The 27,984-nt window shown below is 35.3% G+C and overlaps 1 protein-coding gene across 1 annotated transcript in view; it reads left to right on the top strand.

Annotated features, from left to right (window-relative positions):
* WNT6 (Wnt family member 6) overlaps window positions 1-27,984 on the top strand; it is a 1,614,901-nt gene that overhangs the window by 300,972 nt on the left and 1,285,945 nt on the right. The window lies entirely within an intron of this gene.

Here is a 27,984-nt window from a genome sequence, read left to right as displayed (position 1 = left end):
GTTGATGGCATCCTTTATGAATGGCGTCTGATGACTGTCTTCATTATCTTTAAGTCTTTGCCTTGCAACATGATAGAGTTTCTTGTTGCCACTTGCTAAGCCACTTTCCATTAGCTGGTTGAATGCCTCTGATGCCTTGTTCTTTGCTTTTGTTTCTACTCTCATAACCTCTGTGTTAGCCAGCTGGTATTCCCTCTGAGAATTGTCCATCTTTCCTATCTCCCACTTATTCTAGAACTCCTCCTTTCTTTTGGTAGATTCCTGGACTTCTGCATTCTGCCACCAGCTTTCCTTATGCATAGTATTTGCATATCTGACTTGGACATATATTTATTCTGAAGTCTTCACACATGCTATTTTGAAACATTGGCATTACTGTTCAACTGTCTATCTCTTCTTCTTTGAAATGTGCTAGAACCTTAAGTAATCCCTTGATCTGTCATGCTTTCACTCAAGCCAATTTTTAGATCTTTTGTCTAGAGCTTTCTCTGACCACTGCTTGCAGCTCACCATGGCCACCAGTGGTTTATTCTGTGGGCCATATGTTTCACTGATTGCTGGCTTTACAATCTCTGACTGTAGCCCAGTGTCCTTTCTTTACTAGGAGGAATTCTATCTACGTTGCATGTTAGATACTATTGTATGTGATCTTGTGACTGTGTCTTTTGGTGGAATACATGCTGGCTACCATAAAGCCATTTGCCAGACAGATGTCTAGAATGCCCTCTGCTTCTTTATTCTTGGCACCCCATTCACATGGAACCAGGCAGTTCACATGTACAAATCTGTCATGATATGAGCATTCACATCTCCAGTTATAGACCTCAACTCATATTTTCCTGCTTTATCTAGTAGGTCCTGCAACTGCTGCCTGATTGCATTCTCTTCTTCAACATCACAACCCAAATGTTGGGTGTAGGCAGAGTCCAATTACCACGAGTCTGTCACTAGTTCTGTTGACATCCCTCACTATCTTCAGAAGACTCTTTTTTACCGCAGTTGTCACAGATTTTTTAATCTGTCCTTCTTGAGAAATAGACTCTGGAACCCAAGCCAAGTGTCCTTGTTGTGCTACCCTTTCACCTTATCTCCTGGAAATACAGGGTGTTCAGTCACCACATCACCATCATGTCACACACTTCCACCCTGCATCATGTCAGTGAGCCCATATTCAGAGTTATGTTTATAGCATTATAAAAACACTCAGTATGCATTTCTCCATTAAGATAAGGGTTTCTGAAATATGAAATGTTTGTACATTTAAAAAAATTAAACTGAATTAGCATGTCTCAGATATACAACCCTGCACTGTCAAGTAATAATAGTAGTCTTGCAATGCTATTTGAATTTACCAGATATACGGACTGCAATATACTCTGTTTTCTTTGGAATATGCATAGGAGTTCTCTCTGGATAAGGAAAGCAGCACATTTTCAGATATTGTTTAAGACTTATTATGTCGGAAGTAAAGAAATGCAAATTTTCCACAAAAATGAAATGTTTTTCCACTGGAAACATGCAACTACCAGTACTTCCTGCATACAATGTGGTGTGGGCAGCTTTACCACTGCGGCACATTTAAAAGTAACGGGATTCTGAATATAGATTCTTCAGTGGCATTCCAAAGAATAATAACTCATCAAAAGCTTTGCTGAAAACTATGAAAGGCTATTGAAGTATGACTTCTTATAGCTAGGTTTGCACATTTCAGTATGGTACTCTTTTATGTTGCACTAAATACGATTTCGATTATGGAGGTGTTAAGGTAAAACTTTGATTTTACCACCATTATTGTTATTTCATACCATTTATCTAAATATAAACACCTATCTTTCAAACATTTAAAATACATATGCCTGGCAGGTGTCCCATGCTCAGTTTTTTTTTTAAAGATTTTACACACGCACCCATCATAAAAAGATTGTACAATGCTAAAATAAAAGCATAAAAATAGTTCACACACATACTAGTCCCACAATCATGTAAAAAATAACACTTACCTTTGACCAACTTAAAGAGTACCAAGAGAGAAAGCAAACAAAGGAAAAGGGTGCAGTTTTGATCTGATTTTTCAGAAAAATGCACTTGACAGAAAACTGTCAGAGGACCCAGTAAAGTGCTTTTTTTGCAGAAGCAGCTCCCAATAAGTCTGAAAGATCCGAGTCACAGCACCAGCTGTTAAGGTAAAATTTTGTTAAATAAACACTTTAGTCTCTTGGCAGTTTTTAAGTACAATTATTTTATTAAAATAGAAAAACACACATGTGCAAGTAACAGTATTCAGAAAGTCAAGTCTTCCCTATGAAACCACTGTTAGCAACTAATAGAAATATAACAAAACAGTACATTTCATCTATCAGACCACTATCCTTTATCCAACAGGAAGCCAAGTTAGTAGAAAACACATCTTATTTCTGTTACCTATATTTTGTCCTAATAAGTATTAAGTTTTTTGTTTTGCTATGTGCCTGCAAGAAAAGCAGAGCCTCAGGCTAAGCTAGTAGAAACTACAAGAAGTTTCTTCCTAGTACTTTTCCATGACTTCAACATACTTTAGCAGTTACGTACACTGACATGCTAACATACACATGCATTTAACTCTTTGCAACCTGTACAAAGGGTATATTATTTTTTTCATGGTGTGAATGCATAGTATTTTTATAGTAGATCTATATTATAACTACATATGTGCTAAAATTCCTACATTTCTCTATAAAAGAAATTTTTTCCCTATCAGAAACATACATTGATCACAGCTGTGAAGTCTAACTTTTAACTCTCTTCAAGGAAAAAACATACAATGTATAGAAGATGCAGATATATAGTGCTTTGTTACTTCATGTCTAAAAAGTATGCATCTAAATTTATGTTACGTGTTCCGACATATCATATAATGACATTATTTTCACTAAAATTAAAGGTATGCACTACATATAAACTGACCAGTAGGTGTCAGTACCTCTTCATAAGAGAGATTAAGATATATTAGGTCCCTTTTTAATGTACCTAAACTATATCCAATGCATTACATAGACCAGTGCCAACTTCACTAATATTACTTAATTCTGCAGTTCTGAATTCCAGTACATTGTTTATACATAAAAATGTAACATCGTGATCTTAAGTTGTTTTACAGGCAAATATCATTCTTTTACTCTGGAAACTTTACAAAAGTGTGTTAAGTCACTTTGGAAGTAAAGACATCTATAAAAGCAAAAATAAATGAAATTTAAAAAAGTCACACAAATAAGAAAACAGTGAATAAAGAGTCCTGCTTTAGTTGCTTTTATTGTAGAATTAAGACTTCCTGAAAAAAACATTAGAAACATGTATTCAGACATCATATTTGAACAATTAATAAGCCACAAACTAGACCAAACAACCTTTCAAAATGTACACTTAAAGTTATAACAAGAAATAAAATGTCTAATAACTACAATTCTAAAGTATTTGTTTAATGCTATTTGTACTTTGTAATTACTTTATTGGTTTTATTTTTAACAAGCATTTAATATTAACAGGTTCATCAAGCCTGCTTTTATTCACCAGTTTAACTATTTTCATTCTAAAATGGTGTCAGTATCATCACTTCTCCTATCACCTGGAATGCTTTCTAATAGTAAATAAAATACACATTTTTTTTAATTAGTATACTTTACTGCATGCCTGTAAAATGCCTTAAAATTATTCTTACTTTTTATAATCTGAAAGTACTAATACATCTTGTACCATAGTACCTGTTTGATTCTCCAGTTTAAAAACAGGAACAAAAAATACATATTGCAATATATACAACTCTTTTAGCAATACATATAAACTGAGCAGTAGGTTTGAGTAGCTCTTCATAAGGGAGGTTAAAATATATTAGGTCACTTTTTAATGTACCTAAACTCTATCCAATGGATTACACAGACCAGTGCCAACTTCACTAATATTACATAACTCTGCAGTTTTGAATTCCAGTATATTCTTTATACATAATATCCTTTTATCAACAAAGATGTGAAATTTCTAAATAAACTGAATACAGTTTTGTGTTATTTCAAATAATTTTCCATTTTTTTTCTTATAATATTGTTGAAATAATTTGAATCGACTGGGGAGAAAACAGGACAGTGCAGGATAAATTGTAATTCTCATTGAGTCAATTATTGATATAACTGAATCTATTCCAGTCAGAACTGGAATATACTGAATTTATTATACATACAACAGCATATTTCAAGAATTCTCAAATGTACCATCTTTTAGAAAACATTAATTCTGTTTTTCCCCAATTCCTGTAAAAATACTTCATTTTTGGTTGTAAGACTTGACAACTTAAAAAAATAGCCATTAATAACATTTTCCTAGAGCATGGCCACAGTCTCTGTGAAAATACAAATTGGTGAACACAATCTTACTAAACCTATAAACTGTAAATCATTATCAGTTATAGTTTTGGAAAAATGTTGACATTTTTATAATGCTAGATTTAATTCAAGTTCAAATATACCTAGAGATTGTGATCAACTATTCCAAAAATTCATAAAATTAATTTTCACTAGTCTCACTCATAAAGAACAGGACATTAGTGAAATGTTCATAATAAATGCTATTTGACAAAGGACCTTTAAAAAAAGACCTTTAAACAGAGAACTTATTCCAGTCAGGTAGCAAAAGAACAGATAATAAAGGCGTAATAACAACCTACACAACAACTTTTTAAAATTAAAAGATATATTTCATAAGAACAAGATAATTTAAGAAATGGAAATGAGGTCAAACTACAACTCTCAAAACTGAAATAAGCTGGACTAACAAATTAAGCATAGTGTGAGACTTGAAGAAAATTTGTATAAAGATATCAAACATTATAGGAAACCATTTTATAGATATGTACGATGTGGAAGGAGTAAAGACATATAACTTAATAAACTGTGAATAGATTCTAAAAATGTATTCTCAGACACAACAGATTTTATATATATATATATATATATATATATATATATATATATATATATATATATATTTACAAAATCTGATGCAAAACAGTTTGGCTCCACAAAGGGAGTGATAAGTTATCCTAGTGACACCCATGTTACCTCAGATACTGAAATCAAATTAGATTATATTGAAAAAAAACTATGCAAACTGAATCCAAACAAAACAAAGAGAGGAGATGGAATTAGTAATAATGACCCGAGAACACTTGAACAAGAGCTTACAGTATTATTATATCTATTATTTACTAGGTCTTATACATACGGGGAGATTCCTCAAGATTGGAGACGTGCTTATTAAACATTTCTTCAAGGGAAGGTAGAGTAGGACAAACCTAGAGTCATATAGACCTTTAATTATATGTTCATGTTGTGGAAAAATAATGGAGAAGGTAACAGTGGATAAGTTATTTTCAGAACTGGAAAGGCTGGACTTGAAACCATATATCAGCATGTGTTTGTTGAAAATAGATCTATTACTACCTGTAACATGATGTTCTATAACAATACAATAGCTGTGAATGAAAAAAAAATTGTGCTACGATGTAATTTACTTGAATTTAATGTACTTAGATTTAACTTCAGCATTTAACACAAAACACTGATTAGTTAATTAGAACAACTAGGTATTGATGTACTCTTGATAAGATGGATAGCATCATGGCTTACAAGTAGGACATGGCAAGTATCATACAGTAATTGGACAGGTGAAATTTTTGGTTATAGTCAGGGTGTCCCACAAGGCTCTGTCCTAGGCCCTTGTTTGTTTAGATTATATCTTTTCAGATCTATATTTTTCATCTGAGGTGTTATACTATATTCTGTATGCAGATGATCTGAATTGGGTGAATAGATTACATGCATTACAGTTATGGCATGTCTACAAAAGAACTTGGCTAAATTGACCATTTGGATACAGAAGAATAATATTCTGATAAATGCATCAAAAACCATGCATATGAGATTTACAAGATATAAATATAAAGGTACATATTTATGTGGCCAAAGTGGTTAGAAAAAACATTTTATATAGCCCACCTAATCATGAAGGGATTCACATCTAGATCAGGGGAGATCATCATGCCTCTTTACTCATCCCTCATCAGGCCCATAATTGAGTACAATGCCCCTTTTGGGATGTACCTTACCAGACACCTGCAGCAACTGGGAAGACCCCAAAAGTACCTCTCCAAGAGGATCAAAGGGCTCACACAAATGCCATATGCTGCCCGGTTAAAGAAACTCTAGCTCTACTCAGTGGCATACCGCCTGCTCAGAGGCGATCTGTGCCTGACGTATAAAGCCATGTCCAACCCGGAATTAATGGACATGCTACGCACTCAAGAGACTTGAACCTCAGCACTGAAATAAATAGGACATGCTGGAGGGACAGATTCATAATCCAGAGGCTCCCTTCACTCTGAAATAAAATCCCAGTCCAGGTTAGGCAGAGTCCCTCATTGACTCTCTTCAAGAGGAATCTTGATGAGTGGATGGGAGATCATAGGTTTACCCCAGGTATCACTTCTGTGTCACTGTTAGACAGAGGCACATTATACTAACCTCGAAAAAGGGCATAGCAAAATTCATTTAAAATGGGTGGCGAAAGCCAAACACACTCTGGCTAGGCTTATAAATGCTCTAGGGCAGATAGTCTAGTATGAACCTATGAACCTATGAACCTATAATACAGCACACAATGATTGAAACTGTAGATTAATTTAAGAACCTGGGTATATGGGTAGATCCAGCTTTGAGTATTTCTAATCATATCAACCAATTGGTTGATGATAGCTATAGGGCTGTAGGTTTTCGAAAAATATTTATTAAGTCTAGTTAATCAGAACTGATGAAGTCATTGTTTGCTTATAAAAAAATGACCCAAACATGAGTATTGAATAACAACATGGACACCTTATAAGAAAACAAGCATGAGTAAACTGGAAATAGTACAGCAGAAGCACAGTAAAAATAAAAGTCTACTAAAACGCAATCCAAAGGATGGATTCAAATGCAAGGAACTCCAGACTGATCCAACTCACTTCCACTTTATTAAAATAAAATAAACTATGAAGCGCTTTCTTCCTGATATATAGGACTTCTTCAGAATATAAAATCCACGTCATCTGCTCTCTCATTTGGTATATACTCCCATCCAATCACAACAAATCTTATAATAAGACTAATTAACAATTTGAACTTTTTTAAAAAGAAAAAAAAACATTTTTTTTCCATCCATAAAAACAATAATTTAATACAGCACAGTATAAAATCAATCTTTCTGAAAAACTTTGTTGGGCTTTCCTTTGTCCAATTTTAATAATAAACTAAAATTGTTCTATTTGTCAAGTTATTTCCAAAGCCATAAGGTTTGAATACTAATGTGTTCATTTAACCCTGGGATATGAAAAGCTTGTAATCTCAACTGCCATTTAATTTCCTTTAATTCTAAAAGCATCTTTAAGTCTCCACCCCCCCACCCCCCACCCCCGGGGTTTACTATCACATTGTCCACTATGCCAAATTTAAACATAGAGGGTTGGGGCAATTTCTTGTGTGCTTGTACTGGGTGATTGATTCATTTTCTTTTGTGATGTTATACTGGTGTTATACTGGTGTTCATAAATTCTTCTATGAAGTTACCTGCCAATTTTCCCCGCATAGTAGCTTGAATACCCCATACATTTAGCTAAATACACTATCTGTTTAGCTTGACAATTTCCTTTTAAAAGTATACTTTTGAATGTAAATTGTTGTCTAACTTTAGGTTACCCACTGTAACCCATGCAGGGACTTTGGTCACAACTTCAACATTTCTTGGTTTCATTCTTCCTTTTTCACATGTAGTCTGTTTTTTTTAAAACCCTGTTCAAACCCTGTTTTTAAATTTCTTCATGTTTTATAACTTAAAGTAAGGCTATTACCTAGTAATTGGTGTATTTTGGGATGCACTCAGCAGAAACATAAAAGCAGTATCCAGTGATGTGAAAATGTAAGTTATTATGAAAGACTAAAATATCTGAACTTGTATAGTCTCTCTCACAGATATTTAAGAGGAGATCTTATTCAGGTATATAGGACATTTAGAGACAACTATCTCTGGGAATGTTTGGGGCTATCAAAATGTAGTAGGGAATCATCAGACTACATATGTACAAGATATTATAGCAATGAGCAGTGTAATAAATGGTTCTCTGAAAGAGCAGATGATGTATGGAACAGACTATTAAATTACATTAAAGCAAGCACTAGTTTAGAAATTGTTATGAACAACCTGGACACTTACTATGGGAACAACTGTTCTTGTATATTAGCAGACTTGAAGGGCATTAATGCCTGTGCTTGAAATACTTGTACATATGTATAACTTAGAGACAAAATTAACATTCACTGTTCTTACTCAAACAAGTCCGTAGTAGCATTATTTCTACCTGTTCAGTAATAGAAATATAAAGGATTTCTGTATCCAATACTCGAAAGAAGATTGATCATGCCAAGTGATGTCTTTCATTTCATTCAAGGTAAATGACCAACTCTCAAGTTTGATTTTCATAAGTATATAGTAGACTTTTAGTCTTAGATCTAAATGCATACCAGTGGGTTATAGTTTGGATTCATCAAAAGACAACACAGGTCCATTTGAAGTATCATCTCTAATTTTATTAACCTTAGGGAAACCTAAATGTATCGTGGTCTTAGAAGTTTTACTTACAAAGCCATACAAGAAGAAGCACCAACAGTGTTAAATGAGTTCTACTGTAAGCCTAATGAATACCAGTCATACCTACAGACTTGTAATTGCATTCTTTATTAAGCAAACACAACAACTTTTTATATATGTTTCAGATTAAATAACTGCAGTACTTGCACCTTTCATAAAGTACAAACTTTTATTACCACGTAACTGCTTCAGTGCAAAGAGTAGATCCCTGTTCAGCTTAAATCATGGCATTATACTATGTTTATTTAATGTGTTTCAAAATTTAGGTTCATATGCTTACTAGATGCATATAATGTGAATAGAAGAGGAAGATTAAAAGTACTAGATTTAGCCATAACATTAGTACTGCCATATGATAAACATGTAATTTCTTGTAGCATAGATCAATAATTAAGTAAATTAAACTTTCTGGCAAGTAACTTGAAAATGGAGGCATCCCTTACGTGATTAGCATGGCAATAGAGAGAGAGAAAAATGACAGAAAATTCAATACAATGTGGTCTGTATTAGCTACGTTATCTGTTAGCAGAATTATCTGTATGGTGGAACAAGGATATGAGTAGAACTCTTAGAAAAAAGAAAAATCTGTCTCAGGTTTACAGGAAATATCCAACTATAAAGAATAAAAAAGTTTATAATCAAACAGGTAGAGACTTCAAATTCAAAATAAGAGAATCTAGAAATACACACAAAGTTAGGATAGTACATGATATATCAAGCAAAAAAAAATCTCTAAATATACCAATTCATCAAAGAACAATACAGCATTAATTGATTTATTTCAAATTAATAATTGTGATGTCCAAGATCCCTGGACTGTTGCTAATGAGTTTAATCATTCTTTGCATTCATTTATACTAACTATGATGAATTTAGTACATAAAACAGTCATGTTAAAATCATTGATAAATGCTCTATAATTAGTGTTAAACCAATATTAGATGCTATAGATAGCATAGAGGGGATATCCTGATGGGTCCAGACATGATTCCATGTATTGTCATACTTAATGTTACACACATATTCTTACCTGCTTTACATAGCCTTTTTAATACATTTTTTAAATTAAGGATATATACCAGAACAATGGAACCCCCCAATTTGTAAATAGGAGAGGAAAGACTATATTGAGAATTATAGACCAGTAGGTTTAACCTTGATATTAGTTAAGTGTTATGGGTGGTGTTTATTGGGATTATTGAATGAAAATGGTACAAATCTTAGATAGAGAACAATGTGGCTTGATTAAAGGACGTTCAACTTTAACCAATATGATTAGTTTTTATGATTATGCTATTGAAGTCTTGGAGCAGGGTTTATCATCAAGGATTAAATTTTTAGAACTGACAAATGGTTATGACAATCTATCTTTCAAACTGATCTATGATTATGTAAATGAAATGTTAACAGTTATATTGTGAGATGTATTATTGACTGACTGAGTAATAGGACACAACATGGTAAGTGTAGAGGTACATTGTCTACATTTATCCCAGCACAATATGCTGTCCCACAGGGCTCTGCACTATGACTCATAATCTTTGATATGGTCTTTTCAACAATACCAAATTATAAAAATTTCTGGCATTTTAAATATGCTGATGACAATTGGCTGGATTTTGCAAAATTAAATTGACTGTCAAACATTGACCTCTTACATGAATGCACTGGTAGCATGGACTACATCTGTAGATTAAATTTTAGTATAGAAAAATGTAATATTATGTAATTTAGTACTATGTAGCAATAGTACTCCATCTAATGTTCTGCTAATGGATGTATATTAATATAAAGACTTAAGTATATTAATTACTTCAAATGTATCCTTTGAAAATCACATTAAAGCAGTAAGCAGCCAGGCAATGTAGAAGATGCAGAATATTCTGCAAACATTAACAACAAGGGATGAAAAATGTCTCATAGTATTCATATCTTTTATTAGACCTGTCCTACGGAATAATATGTTTTGTACATATACTCAAGGACAGTTATGGGATCTGGATGGAATAAAGAGAAAATTTACTAAAATGATCATTTTGGTTAAAGATTTATATTATAAGAACAAACGTAGATAGCTGAAACTTTTCTCATTAAGTTACAGATATATTTGTGGAAAGATTATATTGTCCCGGGCCCCCTTCAATAAACACATCACACCGCTTGACATTTGATAACCTTTATTAACCTTTCATAAATGGTGCCTTCTGTGCGGAGTCTGCATGTCCTCCCTGTGGTCGCATGAGTTTCCTCCATGTGCTCCAGTTTCCTCCCACATCCCAAAGACATGCTGTAGGTGGATTGGACACACCAAATTGGCCATAGGCATGAGTGTGTGTGTGTGTGTGTGTGTGTGTGTGTGTGTGTGTGTGTGTGTGTGTGTGTGTGTGTGTGCCTTCTGTGGAAGGTTGGGCACCGGGCTGGCAACTCAACAACCTAAAACTCCACTGCCAATCATGAGCAGACAGTGATCCGCTGTGGCGATCCCTAACCAGAAAATGTGAAAGAAGAAGAAGAGTAGCCTTTCATAAACATAACTTTGTTATCCAATGTTGTGTCTTTCGGCTTATCCCGGTTCAGGGTCGCCACAGCGGAACTCCGGTCCGCTAATGTTTGGTAGTGGATTTTTACGTGCCAAGTTACCAGCCCTGATGCACAACCTTCAATGAAGGCACGCCCATTCACTCATGCCTCCACACAGAAGATGCTCTAGCTGAGAATCAAATGCGACAACGACTTGCTGTGAGGCGACAATGCTACCACAGCACCACTACCGTAATTACAAGTGACAGCGCAATATAGCTGATTGAATTCCAACATCCACATCCATGTAATGTTAACCAGGACAGTGTGACTTTGCTCATCCTGATCCAGTAAGCAGTGTCCTTACCTCCAACTTACTTACTTATGAAGCAGCGCCCTACTTCTCACTTAATTTACCATTTATTGAGTTGAACCTCCCACTTATTTTACTTATGAAGCAACGTCCCATTACTCACTTCCTTTATCACTTACTGAATTGACATCTAAACAACTAAGCAGTGTCCTTACCCCCCGCTTGCTTATTTATATAGCCACCTTCAATACTGACGGCCATTCCAAATTCATTGGAATGACCATCCAAAACCAGAGGGGTAACAGAAGAGGGCACACCTGTCCCTCTTCTTCACCCACCAGCCTAACAAGGCTGTTCTCCCTCTCTCCAGTAAACTTTCAGCAACCTAACCACCATTAATCTATTAAGTCAAACATCATTCGGTGTACCCTATCCTCACTAACTATAATGGATCTGTATCATCACCTGCTAAAGCCCTATCACATAACAAAATATCCAAAAATCAACAAACCACGGACTGGACCAAGAAGTTTAATTGCAAAGTTTTAAAAAACACAATTCGAATTGTGTTTTTTAAAACTTTGCAATTAAACTTCTTGGTCCAGTCCGTGGTTCATTGATTTTTGGATTGTTTGTTTGCTGCTCTATATTTTCACATAACAAAATAGCCATTTATCCAAAACAAATGAAAACAAACCACTGATCCCTTTCTTCATGCAAGTGTAACAGACCGTAAATTCATAAACCCTTATAACCACTACACATGAACTAAATAATCCATATCTCACTGCCAACAGAAACATCAATAATTTAAAAGACTTTACCAGCCAACTGTACAAACAAACCTTAAGCCCCACAGCCAATAAAACTATGCAGATCTGACTGCCTACCTTCATGTCCCTTACAAACCCATTTTACCACCCAAATGAATGTAATAACCAGATGAAATCTCTTTAAAGTCAGCACAGTAACAACTTAACATCATCAACTGTCCATTACTTTTTAAATTTCAAGAAACCCAATGTCGCCCAAAGCTAAGACATGGCATCATACCGAACTGCAACCCCTCTATCCATTGAACAGATACAATAATCACCAACTTGATTTTCCTTTCTTAGTGGATCAGTTGCCTAGTAATCCTACCATCATACCCACTATTCTGACACTGATGTGCTTTAATAAGCTTTCAATAAAATTAGATTACCTGTAACTTCTTGTACACTACTGTAGCCCACTCCAGCCAGTTCCATTATCTTTAAACTGCCCTTCTGTTGCTCCCTTTGCACTCCCCATGTGTGACCTCATTGCACACCTGTTTAGCAACAGAGACATCGACTGCAATGACCTGCTTCCACCCTCTGCAACCTCACTGCGTAGTACTGCGGCAGCTGAAACGCCCATCACCACACCATCATCCGATAATATCACCTCCTTCGGACCACTAATCAACATGAGGACTGAGTTGACACCTTCTATGACTTCATTGCATAGCACTCCAACAGCTGAAACCCCATGGAAATACCATCTGCAAAGATAAAGAAGTGTAAATCATCTGAGTACATAAACATTTAACAACAACCTGCCCACCCTCAGACTGTCTTAAGCATTGTTCTTACAAATTTAGGTTAATAAAATTACATATTAACATTACTGTTTCTGAAGAGTATGAAGTCTGCCCCTCAGATGTTTGTCCTTTCTGACTTCAGCCCTGCAAGTATGAGTCAAACTATGCCACAGCCCACACCAAACCACACAATAGAGACAAGACAAATGTAAATCCTCTAAAACAAACACTTCAGTATTTTATTACTACTGCCAAAAACCCTTCAGCAACCTCTGATCATGGCTCAACACCAATGTGGCAAGATCTTACCTAATTCAAGACAGGGACCCTGTAAGAATTACCTGCTAATGCTTGCCTCCCTATGCTATGAAGGGAGAAAAGCACGAAGTGTTCCACCTAAATTACCAAATAAATACTTCCATCCCACCCCTTCAGGGCAGCAGACACGTCTGATAACTACAACTAGCAACAAGCTAACACAAACTTGTACTGCTCTTCCAAACTTAACAAGCCGATAAGAGACCATCAAAAGCAGAGTAAAATGTGGCCAATCTTACCAAAATCTGGACAGCTTCGAAGTATGTCCCAACGTAATACAGATTCCCCCACCATGCCTATTTTGTTCCTACCACGTTGACGAGAATGGACCGATTACTAAGTGAACATTTTTAAACATTCATGGAATTAGTATTGTTTCCCTCTGGGATGTTATCTACTGATATCCAGTAATGGCTCCTTTACCAGTTCCTTTACCTGTATCGGGAACATATCCAAATATGGTTGTAAATTCTTTGCTCAAGACCCCTTGCTCCTACCATTACTGTAACTGCCTGGGTAACTTTCTTCAAAAACTGCCAGAAGGAATCGACAAAATTAAGTAAAACGTTGGACCCTCTGTGGAAATTTGGACAGCCAATAATGATGGCAGCCTCTGGTAATTTAAAAGAAAGTGACCAAACCTTGAGGGAAAGTAGACCGTTCAGAGATCTATAGAGTCAAGAGGTATCCTGCTCATGCCCTTTGCACCCTCCCCACAACAATGCAAAAAAACCCATACATAACCTTGCAAAATGAGGGGTCAATGGCCGAAACCACAGGACATATTTAACATTATACCCACTAAGAAAGCAATAACTCAAACAGAAGGCACCCCTGGCAATGAGTATCCCTGCACCAGTCATGGTCTAAAATTGAAAAGACTACCATTTGCATCCCATCCATACATGTGAACTTATGCATTACACAACTTGTAACAGTTAACCAGTAAATTTACCTTGCTGGTCAAGAGACAACCCTCGAAACATGCAAAGCATCCACCCTTCTCCCCCCAATCATAACCAAGGCAAGGACAACTGAACACACCACCATCAAAAACCAGGCACCCGGAACCTGAGCCAGTGGAGCATACCATCCTGAACCCATTCTTGCAACTCCCCACAGATAAAATCGCAGACCAACTGTTTTTTTTTTATTTTAGATATATAGCCACAATTTACCGGCTCAGCTCCCCAGTAATGTCAGCTCATACATCAATGCTAAATGTACAACCGACCACCCTGAAGTAACTGGCCTACATTTTGTAGAGCATATCATTGAACTGCTACCAAGCAATGCTTACTCAACAATTCTCACAAGAAGTTCACTCAGATAGTAGGCAATGATATAATAATCAGTCATTGGGGTGGACACTCCGACCTACCTGAGCTCTACTGCTTAACTCCCCTTTTAGCGAAAATGCTATGCCTCTGATTATGGCAAAACATTACCCTTCAAAATGAAATGCAGCAGCATGTCATGGATATGCTCATCCTGCAGTGCTAATCAGGGTGTTTACTGTCCAGTTTTTAGTTAACACAAAACCAACTTACGTGCTTCATTGACTAACTCTAGTTCTTTCCCACTATCACTCAGCATTGCTCTCAACTTTCCATCTCCAAATTCGGAACTCTGCATCTTATAGTATAACCAGATGGGAAAACTGTGTGACACTAAGTGCTTACAACAATTAACCAGCAGGCTTATGGAATAGTTGACATCCAGAAAGCTTCCCTGAATGTATGAGAGATCCTTTTTTACTTGGAACTAGAAGGAATACAAACTTGTTTGAAGACTCTGATTAAGGAATGTTCCTCAAAAGACACACGCAAGAAAGAACAGGCGTATGACACAGCTCAATCACACCACCAACTGCTCATAAATATAAAATTATGGAAGCAAACAAGCCTTAGGCTTTGCACCTTGTGAACCTGCAGAAAGGCCTCTGTTTCCTCAACACAATGCAAGTCCCTAAGCACCTGCAAAAACAATTAGTGCACATGCCGACTACTGCGTTACCTTAGGCAAGCCTCACACTCTGAACCTAAAGCCCACAAAAAGAAATTTGGGGATTTGTCAACTTCCGTGACTGCTGATATTCCACACAATTCCCTCACCACCAACGAATTCCAATGCCAACCTCCCGACCTATGATAAGTAAGATGCACAGGTAAACGAAATCTACAAATCACAAAAGAAATTAATTTACTACATAGCTAAAAGATTAATTTAGAAACATGGACCAGCTAAGCATCCATCTGGCTCCCACTGACAGACTATAGAGCCCAGCCGCAAAGCTACCATAACCCAGTCCCAACCGCAGACTGCACCCTACATATATGCTGCCACAAGTTTACAGCAGGACTGACCCCCACCACTTAATTCAATACAAACCTATAGCTCATAATTTCATTTTTTTTTTTTTTTTTGTTTTTTTCCTCTCCCCCAAGAACAGCCGACAAAGTGACTACCCCAACCACCTATCCTCTCCAGAACTTGGTGACCACCTGCCCAAAACCCCCGGGATCAACACTATAGATCTCTAACCCCCCCCCCCCCTGGCCTGGGAATTCACCATCCCTAAAGAGAGAGAAAATAAATAATGTATACCACAGACCATCTGCTACCAACCAATACCCGAGGCCTACCTTTCCTACAGGTCATCATGGGCATACCCTGCCTTAGCAAGTTCACGCCAAAATGTGATTCCTTACCCAGTTTCACTTGCATACATCCCTTAAGCCCCTCCCTGAACATACCTCATTTCTTCTCAAACATCCTTCCCTATTTAACCCTTAACTCCCCCACTCTCTTTACTCCTACTAATATATTTAAATAACCCCACTCTGAAGATGTCCAGGACACATTGGTTTGTTAACAAACCTCATTTAGCAAATAAAGTTTTCCAGGGCTCAGTTTTGCAAGCAGTGTTCAGTATGTTTTTTTTTTTAAACACAACACTCTATGACATAGTAAAGTGAACTGTCATGCTTGTTTATGTAAGTCTAAAAGGAAGCCGTCATATCTTACTAAAACAATGATCATTTTGTGGAATAACATTTCTACTGGCATTCATTTATCCATTAACATGACTGCTTTTTAAGAAATATTTATTTATTGTGATGGCTGATAATGTGTATACAACATACTTGAAAGAGTCAATGTTCAGGGTTGGCTATTAGACCTGAACTTTGTAATATTACTTATAACTTTATGGTCTTATTGTTCAAACCAAAGTAGTTTTGTCTTAGAGAGTGACTTACAACTCTGGTTGGGAACAATATGTCTATCTGTATTTTGTTGTGCTAGTTCCCGGTTGTCAATGGCATTTACACTCTTCCTGTTCTTGCTTTACAGCCATGATACTTCTCTTTATAGTTCCCTGAAGAAAATATTGTTCGAGAAGATACCGTCAGCCAATGACTGCTCCATTTACTGAATCAGACCATGTTGAAAACCTTATGTATTCCTCTCTAGTTATGAAGCTGTCCTGAATAAGAGTTGTGTGGTTAGTGCACAGGTCTAAAATAAGTATTGTCTTACCTTCCTTACTTTCTCTGTTTTGATTGAAGGAAAGTCTAGAGTGTAATTCACTGTTTCTGTTCATACTGGTTAAAGAATATATCCATTTTAAAATAATTTAAGCCCCTTAAAATATCTTATTCCTTCTATTAAGCAGCTTATTTTCAAATTGCACTAAACTGTCATAAACTCTTTTGTAGTGTGAGGAATACCTTATAAACAGCAGGACGGCTCATGCAAAATCTCCAATTCATTTTGTAATGTGTGAATTGGTCATTAGATGTTGATAATAAAGTCTGTAGTAATTCATGTCCCAGCTTACTGATCAAACTGACCAGTTCCTTGTTTATCCAAACAATTAGGAAATGTTTTGAGCAGTATTCCTATTGATACCCTATGTCCAATCTCTCTGAGGATGAAATTGTCACATTGAAGAAATTTGTATTTTCAACATTTTTTTCTCATTTGGTTCGTGTCAGTTGAAGTGCAAGGTTCAGGACATTAATGTCCTGTTGCCACAGTGCTACACTATCGGCATAAATATCAACATTAAATTGAACTGTTTTCTTTTTTTAAAAGTATAAAAACATCTGAGCTAAATGTGTCATCATGCAAATGACTCAGACGTCCTCTTTGTTCAGCATTTTAACTGGTATTTTGATGCAACTCAAATGGCACACCAGATTCTAAAGAGGTTACAGTCACATTTACATTCCTTTGTGTACCTCTGCAAAAATAGATGGCATGGATTTATAAAAGTTTGGTGTCACTAAAACCAATTTTGCTAAAGCCGTATGTCATATGATATGATAAACCTGCCAGGAATCTGACTTTACACATGTATAAAGTGACTGATTATCTCCCACTGACACAGAAGAGAGTTCCTCTCTTCTGTGTCAGTGGGAGAAGAGAGTTTCTCTGCCTGCTTCCACCCTCTTTCATAACATTGCATTTTGTGGAGCATTCCAGTTTCTGCTCATATTTTAATGTTTGTCCACAGCTCCATTTTGTCTTTTGAAACAAAGATGCAAAGACAGGAGTTGCAATAGCAAGGAACAAGGCATCAGATGCACTCTGCCAACTTCTGGAAAGTGACTCAATAGATGGCATAAAGAAACTAATATCAAGTTGGAGGACAAAAACTGAAAAATAAAGAAGATATTCAAACACCCTTCATAAAGAATGCCAGCAGACACCTGCTAACAAGTCCCCAGAACATCAAGGACAGATAGGAGTACTCCCTACAGCTTCTGAATGAAGAAAACTCCACAGAAGCTGTACTGCCTCAGACACAGCCTATGATGAGAGAAGAGGAGGAGCCCACCGTAGGAGAAGTAAGCATGGAAATAAGGAAAAGGAAGTCAGAAAATCAGCAGGTTAAGGTGAGGTCATAGCAGATATGATAAGATGCTGTGTGAGATAGAAAAATGGCTCCTGAGGGTACTCATAGCAGTATGAAAAGAAGGGCATATCCCAGATGACTCTAGAATAAGCATACTAGTGTCAGTGTTCAAGTTCACAACTCTGGGCAGTACAGACGTATCAAACTCCTGTCACATTACATGGAAGTTCTGGAGAAGGTGATTGATAAATGAATAAGTAGAGCAGTAGAAAGTAAGATGGCAGATGAGGAGTTTGGATTCAGATCAGGATGCAGCACAACTGACCTGAGGTTTGCAATGAGAGAGTTAGTTAAGAAGAACCTAGATATGAGGAAAGATTCCAAGAATTCCTATAACAATGTCCTAAAAAATCTGATTTGGGCAGTCCTACAGTGGTTTAGAGTACTAGAAACATTGGTAAAATTAATGAAGGCTATGTACAAGGACCCAATAACACAAGTATAAACAGTGTTCCGTCTCGCAGAGGAGTTCCCAGTGGGAGTGAGTGTGCATCAGGGTTAATTTCTGAGACCACTGCTGTTCATACTTGTGATGGGCTGTATTATCAAACAGGTCAGAGGGGACAGATCAACAAAGTTGCTGCATGCAGATGATGTGGTATTACATGCAGACTCTGAGAATTTCAGCAAAGGATAGGGCAATAGAATGCAAAATTAAAGGACCATGGGATAAAACTGAATAGAGATAAGGCAGTTATAGTGGCAGCAAATCTGGTAAATCAGGAGATGCTGAGAATTGAGACAGAAGGGAAAATACTGGAACAGATTAAAAGCTTCCGGTATCTGGTAGGGGTGGTTGAGGAGAAGGAAAATCTGAATGAAGAGGTCAAAGCAAGAATCGGAAAGGCTGGCCAACTGCACAGAGTATCATGTCTAGTATATGACTGAAGAATGGCAAAGGTGCTGAAAAGTAAGGTGTACAAAACAACAGTGTGACCAGTACTACTGTATGGTACAGAAACCTGGGCAGTGAAGGCAGAACAGTTAAAGAAGCTAGAGGTAATGGAGATGAAGTCCTTGAGACAGGTGATAGGATGCACACTGTGGGACAGACAAAGAAATAAGGGCATAAGAGCAGAAGCCATAGTAGCTGCAATTGCAGAAAAGGTCAAAGAGAACAGATTACAGTGGCTCAGGCACATGTGCAGAAAACCAGAAGATAATCAGGGAAGATGATTTAGGGCAGACAGGGAGAAGGCAAGAAAAAACAAGGGCACCCTACAAAGAAATGGATGGATTGTGTGAGAAAAGACCTGTGATACTCAGGCATGTCTGATGAAGAAGGCAGGAGAGGGACATTGAATAGAGTGAGATGGCAACAGTTGACAGAACACTCTGACCCTGTGTTAAAAATGAGAAAACCCAGAGTTAATGATGATATCTAAAGCACATTTGATTGAATGCTAAAATAATTGCATGCTCTTTTTATAGTGTTTGTACGCAGGACTCTGCAGGAAAATGAATATGTGAATGAAAAGGTTAAAGAGGTTAATGTGTATTTGCAAGTGTCCATGGACTAGGGTTAAGGTAAAAGTTAGGTAAGGGGGCAAATTTACTTTTTGCATGTTTGGTGTTTCATGTGTACTTTGTTCTTTTGTCTTGTGCAGTGGTGCTTTTAGGGAAAGTGTTTTAGTAACATAATATGTAAGATTATGGGTAGAGTTAAGGTTAACACATGTTTGTCTTTCGGCTTTTCCCGGTTAGGGTTCGCCACAGCGGAACTCCAATCTGCTAATGATTGGCAGTAAATTTTTACGGTGCCGAGTTGCCAGCTCAATGCCCAACCTTCAACAAAGGCACACCCATTCACACATGTCTTTTGGAACGTCACTCGACCGCGGGGAAGACATGCAGACTCCACACAGATGATTACTAAATCATCATCAACATTTTAATTACATGGGTCATGACCAAGATGGTGAGCAGTCAACAGCACTGTTTTTTTTTAGCTCTGCTTCATTTTAACATCTCTGACAGGATTTGTACTAAAAAAAAAAAATGAAATAGAATGTTTCAAAACTTTATGGATTTATAGTTGAATGCCTGCTGAAAGATTTACTACAAATATAACAAGTTTGAAGCTCTTTTAATTGCTTTTTCCTGTCAAAAAAACTAGAAAGAACTAACTGTCTCCAAATGAGTCGCTCTAAGCCCATTGTACAGGACAGTACTATGAAAAAAGATATACGGGCTATACTAAGCAGCATTAGTGAGTTATCTGTAAAGATAGATAAATTAGAAAGCAAAATGGACAATTTTAAAGAGGAATGTAAAAAATAAGTTAAAGTGCTGAGTGAATCTTTTAAGCAGCAGTCATTACAAATCTCAAGTATAGCAGAGGCAATGTCTAGTTTTGATGGATGATTACTTGACAATGAGAATATCACTGAATTTCTGCTGAAACAAGACAATTTATTTGGAAAAAAATAAAAGACTTGGAGAGTAGATCTAGAAGGAATAACATCATGATTTATGGGATTCCTGAAAAAGAAGAGAGACATTATGATTCATTTGCTTAAAACCTGGATGCCTAAAACTTTGAACCTGCTTGAAGCTTTTTCCTTTGGCTTCAAAAGGGCACATAAATCACCGTATAACTCATCTTAAAAAAATCCTTCACCAAGGTCAGTAATCGTAACACTTTTCTCAAGTCAAAATAAGGATTTAGTCTTAAAAGCTGTGTGGACCAATTATCCAGTTAAAATTAAAGAAAATACTTTAAGATTTGACAATGAGTATTCAACATTAGTGATGTCAAAGAGAAAAGCATATGTGCCACTTGTTAAAAGCACAACTCATTTCCAGCAAAAATAAGAAAAATAAAATCCTAGAAAAAAATAGAAGAAATGGGACTCTATCAACTTCATTGAAGAGAAATGCAACAAGAGATGGCTAATAAAAGGCAAAACAGTAAAAAACTGAAGGACAAATAAAAATCTATGCATTTCAAGGTTATGAATTAGAAGCATTTGACTACTTATGAACAGATTTTGAATATTTATTTTTAGAAGATAAATGATTTATTTCCCTACTTCATATCGTTACTAGTTCCAGTTTTAAAATATTAGAGTTTGATTGTTTTAGCTATATATGAAATTAAAGCCATTTATTTTCATTTAGAGTTTAAAATATTAAACTATTCGTTTTATTAAAAGTTAATCATTATTATGATGAAACTTATGTTAGGTGGCACACTTTTCAATATCTTGGCATAGTTAAGTAGTGTACTGTTAAATATAATACAAGATTAAACAAATGACACTAAAGAGGCATGTTAAATTACATTTTGGGTTCTTAAAATGGTCCAGTAGTATGATACTGATAGTACAGTTGACATGCAATAGCACTCGGGAAAGTTTCTCACATATATAAAAAGTTATTATTGGAATGTTATCAAATAATTAGAGTAACATTCACACTTTTACAAGTTAAACCTGGATCACACATAACTGTCATTCTTTTAATGCAAGTTTATATGCTGCTTTTTTTTAAATGGCAGTCGGCTTTATTTTAAACCTCCCATACAAATAGAGATTACGGAATCATTAAATGTTATTTATATAAATACAGTAGTTTTTTTGGGTAAAATACTTCAAAATGTTTTTTGTTGTTTTTAATGATTTGGATGGGTTTGAGGGATTGATGTATAATGCAGAGGTGGCTTAGATTCACTCATGAATGTTTTTGTGTGAATTGTAGCTGATAAATTGTTCATTTGCAAGCCTTTGTCATGAGGACCAGCATGAAGCAGCTTAATTTGAGTCATGAGCACCTTTGTGATGTTGCTGGAGTTCTAAAAACTGTAAGAACTGTCTAGGTTACTTCTTCCTGTCTAAAAGTTAATAACCATAATATTTTGAATCTTATGCAATTATTTCAATGAATACAAGTTAGACAATAAGCAAAATGATGAATTGCATTCTAAACCATTGTCAGTTATTAAATAGTTCTGAATGCTTGTAGTATACCAAAAGGATAGTTTGTATATTAGCCTATAGAATAATACTTTTGCTATAAAAATTAGGATTGTGTTTCTCTGGCATTTTAATGATAACAGAACTTAATATCTCAGAACAATTTATTATGGAAAGTTTGAGTCTTAAAAGGGAAGGTTTTTCAGATGTTTGTTCAGATACTATTAGACATATAAGGGAAAAATAGGACTGATTTTAACAATCGTACTAGATTAAAGAATATGAAATATATAAGGGTAAATATAAATGTTCTATTATATGATACTCTACACTAGGATTGTAGCTAAAATATAAAATTGAGGAATATAATAGTACAAGACTTAGTACACAAACAGAAATAGAAAGAGAAAAAAATAAATATGGGTATATAGTAAAAGAATTAGGGTCTACTTTAGGACCTCGAAAGTTTAATAGCTCGAATGCATATGGATCAAACACATGCATCGAACTATTAAACAATCAAAGTCCAAAAAAAAAAATACACAAAAAAAAATTTAACGCTACTTATGCAGTACATTGAAGTAAATGGAAATCTCCAACTATGGAGATTTCCCTTTACATTTTTGATGTTTGTGCTTTCAGTGTACTTGTGTCGAGAATATCGTATTCGATATTCTTGGACTTCGAACACATAAAGTAGACCCAAAGAATTATAAACATGTCTACAAAGGTGGGAGGTTGGCATGGAGGTTAAGTTGTTCACCTTATAGACACATGGTTCAGGGCTTGATTCTCACATGGAGTAATTAGCTGGGCTTGGGATGACCCACAAAGACAATTAGCCTGATGATAATTTATGAACTTATGATCCTTTGAACAACTTTACACATAGTAAATAAAATAAAAGAAATATATAATCATCTAACCTATAAATTAATAAATATGAAAACAACTGACTTCCTCCTTATAGTAGACAAGGGAGATAATGTGAGGTACAGGAAAGATGACTGCTGAGATATTCAGTTTGGTCAACTTATAATAAAGATTTTGAACACCTCTTTCATTTTTTTTTTTTCATAATAACTCACTGATGGGCTTTTTTAAGATGTATACTAAAAATATGAGATAACTGCGGCGGTGCTGCTGCGGTAGCATTGTCGCCTCACAGTAAGACGTTGTCCTGTTCGATTCTCAGCTAGAGAATTTTCTGTTTGGAGACATGCGTGAATGGGCATACCTTCGTTGAAGGTTTTGCATCAGAACTGGCAACTCAGCATGTACAAATCTACTGCCAATCATTAGTGGACCGGAGTTCCACTGTGGTGACCCCTAACCGAGAAAAGCCAAAAGACACAACAACAACAACAACATACTAAAAATATGAGACACATTAATATGAATTGGAAGCATGAGCTAAGCATTGTTAATCTAATGGAGAGTTTGAGAGGTAGTTTGTTCATCTTTTTCAACAAAGTAGGAATACATTATTCTATGGTACAATGTTTTAGTGCTATATCATTATGTTTTTTTTTGTTTCAAAGGTTATGTCCATAACTGAAGATTTTGTATTGTTATATATAAAGTATAAGTTCTGTACATAAATGTGATTTCCTTATACCTGTGTATTTTCTCTCTTATATAAATGCTCTCACATATAAATGTGTAATTTTAAATGCATATCTGTTGATGTTAATGGACTGAATTATCCACAAAAGAGGGGAAATATGTTCAAATACTTGCAATTGCATAAAGCTCAAATAGTATTTCTATAGGAAATACATTTACTTAATTAGGATGTAAATAAACTTTCATTAAATAATTATTTGGTTTTATCAGGTTCTGGCTTTTGAGTTAAAAGAAGATGTACCCTTATTTTAGGGAAGAACTCACTAGTAATGTTTAAAGTAAAAGATACCTATACTGATAAAATTGATATGATAAGCATTGTTACAACCGAGTGGAACAAAAACTATATACATTGGTGAACTCTTATTGGATTCCAGGATCTGGAGCTAAAGATGCAAAAAAAAAAAATATTTACACACTATAGCCTATTACATGAAAGTGAAGTCATAATGCCTGGTCATTTTAATTATACTTTATCAGACAAGTATTTCAGTGTTGATAGCAAGCTGAGAATCCCATCTTCAGCAAAACACTTGCTGTATTTTGAAAAATCTAAGAAAACAAACTCACTTCAATTTACTCATTATTCATATAGATAGAGAACACAAGCAAATATTGATAATTCTTTTGTCTCAAACAATCTGTTATCATATATCAGAAATGTTTCAATAGTTACATGTCCATTTTCAGACCATAATGCTATAATCTTTAATATTATGTTAAAAACTGACAGTTTAATATGTCATAGGAGATTACCAGCATACATTATTAAAATAAAATAATTCAAGGCTTGGTATGTTAAAGAGATCAAAACTTTCATAGAAATAAACATGAATGGTGAAGTATCTGACATTATCCTGTGGGATTCACTAAAAGCTTACTTAAATGAAGAATTACAAGCTGGTATATTAGTCAAACAAGAGAATGGGACAAATAACTGAATATACTACAGGCCAAAATAGACACACTAAAGTTAAATCTAAAACCGAATTACATTATCAGTCTGAACTTAAAAAAAACTTCTAAATCCAAAAAGCAGGCAAACAAGGAAAATCGCACAAATAAACCAAAGAATGAACCTGGATGCCACTGTTCAGCGACTTTATTGTTTCGCTGAAGAGAGGCATCCAGGTTCATTCTTTGGTTTAAAAAAAACTTCTATGTTGAAATGCTAAATTATAAAGTTTCAATAAACCTGAAAAAACTTAAACTTTAGGCATATTCAATAAACCCTTTAAGTTTGCATAAACTTGCTCTTAGATCAAAGAAAATGAATAAACTAAATCATATCAAAGAAATGATATCCCATATAAATAAGAAGAACAGATATTAAAGGTATTCTTGAGGGTTTAAAATATTTTATGAAAATATAAATAATAATACAAATAACCCAGATAATGATGATTTACTTAAAACTTTTCTAAAAATAATAAGGCACCAGCTTAGATGGTCTTATACCAGAATTATATAAACTACTGCTGGATGATGTTGGTCAAGCTGAAATTCCTTGAGAATTAATTGCCTAAAGCAAAAGTCTCCAAGCAACATAATGTTTATAGATGTGTTCCATAGGAAATCACTGCTGGCACATTTTTTAATTGTAAGACGGCAGTGATGCCCTTCTTTTGGGATATTTCTCTTTGATTTGATGCGACTGTGGAGTTGGTACATATAAGTTTGGGGGTAAATGGCTTGACCCTCTTCCACATTGGTGGGATGCCCGGGGGACCCCCCCCCCCAAAAAAAAATGGTTAAAGCATTATCTGAAAGCTTTATCTGAGAAATTCTATACATTTGAAATACATTTAAGGAATGTTATAAAGATGAAAAATGAACTGAATGTTTGAAAAATAAAATAATTAAGTGTTATGAGACCTAAACAACATGCCCTACATGGACCAACTCATAGCCCTGTCAGTATACTTGGTATCCCACAGACTGCTAAGAGGTGACCTGTGTATGGCATACAAGGCATCTTCTGACCCATGGATTTACTGCACATCAGTAAGTCAAATGGCTTCAGAAATGCTTAGTCTATAGGTGTAAACTACTTCTACAGCATCAACTGAATGGTTTGGAGGGACAGGTATATCTTGCAGAGGATACTGCTTCTCAAAAATAGACTCTCCATCCACATAAAACAAATGTCATCCCTCTCCATATTCAAGTGCAACTTAGATATATGGATGGGATACAGAAAATTTACCACAGGACAGCCCCCTTTACTACTAATGGACAGAGGCAGCTCGTAAATGCTCTACTCAATGCATGGTTCCTGTCAAGTTATTTGTGGTATGATCCAAGTTATTCTCTTTAGGAATAATATATAATTATTGACCATGGAATAGGTAAGGCCAAGCTCTGACTAAATGGGATAGGTTATTTTGAGCACAAAAAAGGGAAATTAGTTAGCCTTAAAATGGCCCAAAGGACATCTAGCCTAGTATGAACCTATGATAATATTCTAAAACTCTGATTGTACTGCCTCCCACCAGTGGGTGGTGGCTATGCATGTGACAATTAGCATTGGTTCTGCAGGCATAAAAAATATATACAAAAAATCCAAGGCATAATTAGAAGAAAAGAGAATTTGACTAAATTGGTTGGCTTTGTGACACCGTTTTCTATCAGGAGGGCGAGGAATTTAAAAGAATTTTAATTTTTTTTTGAGCAGTCATAAACATACAAGAAAACAATCGAATTATAAAAAAAATACAAGGAAAAGAAAATCAAAGCAGCAAAAAGATAGACAGGAAGGGAAAGAAAGAGGACACCAAGAGCTCAGAAGGAAAAGGAGATTAAAAAATATATATTTTATTAAGAACAGATAGTTATATAAATGTACTAATAAGGTTTCATCAAAATTGGAAATGGTGCATAGTTCAAATGTCGAGGTATGAATATTTTTGCAACTACTGCACCTTTGTATATTTTTATCTGTATAAGCTTAGTAAAATTACAAAACATATCTGAATGAAGTGTTGTTTTTTTCTTCTTTTTTTTTATTGATACCATCAAAAAAAGATACGTTTTGCATAATGTAGCTATAACCTATTAACAGAGATTAAGAGAAGGAAAAACTACCATTGAGCGAGACTCCCAAGGTATATCAGTTTTCAGTATCATCGGTGTAACAGGTAGCACACACACCTTTGGTGCAGAAGAATATGGTTCTATTCCCACAAAGTGTAGATAGATTACTGCAGTGCAGCACAAAGTGGTTGCTGCTCTCCTGAGTGTGTCACACTTTCAAGGAAATATTAAACTGAGGTCCTATCTACTTGAGCTGGTGGCAGCTCAGATAGATGAAAAATTGTGCAGCACATTTTGAAAACAATAGGGAAAGTTCCCCAAATGTCCAGGCAAAATTTCCCCTAGAAGTATAACCTTGGTTCTCCACTGAAAAGGAATCTGCTAACCTGGTGGGACTAACCCTGTCAACAAAGGTTAAATAAAAGCAAATAAACAAAATATCACATATCTGAGCCGAATCATGCATGATAGATTCATAGGGTATATAATAAAGACTGAGGCAACTTGTGTGCAGAATTGTACACTGACCAGAATAAACAGCTGTTAGATTTATTAGTCAAATTATTGATTTATGGAAAGAGATAATTACAATTATATTAAACATTAATAATATGAAATCATCAAATAGTTTATAGTTAGTAATATTAGGCATTGCTGATTTATTATTGAAAAAAAAAACTACAAACCATGGTATAAGAGGTAAACAACCCTTCCATAGAGATGTTATTATGGTTCTTTTTATTATATTAACCAAGAAATAGAAGGAAGTGTTAGTTCATTTTGTAAAGGAAATAAAATAATAGGAAGAATTGTCATTTTGACAATTTTAATCAAGCCAAACAAAACATTTTGAACTTAATAAATGTTAGCTTATTATCAGCTTTAATAAAATGTTTATTATATGTTTCTGCAATCAGTTAATTATAGTCCTTAGAATAAAACTTAGAAAGCTAAAGTATATACTGAGGGAATGGGGACATTTGTAACATTAGATATCATATCAGGGTTGTTATATAAACTTCATTTTAAGACTAGAATTGATGACATAGCAATCAATACTTTGCAGTTA

Source organism: Protopterus annectens, chromosome 6.part0 (genome assembly GCF_019279795.1).
Source record: "Protopterus annectens isolate FY-2018-M chromosome 6.part0, PAN1.0, whole genome shotgun sequence".
In the NCBI taxonomy this organism is placed as follows: Eukaryota; Metazoa; Chordata; order Ceratodontiformes; family Protopteridae; genus Protopterus; species Protopterus annectens.
This window is presented reverse-complemented; position numbering and strand designations above follow the sequence as displayed.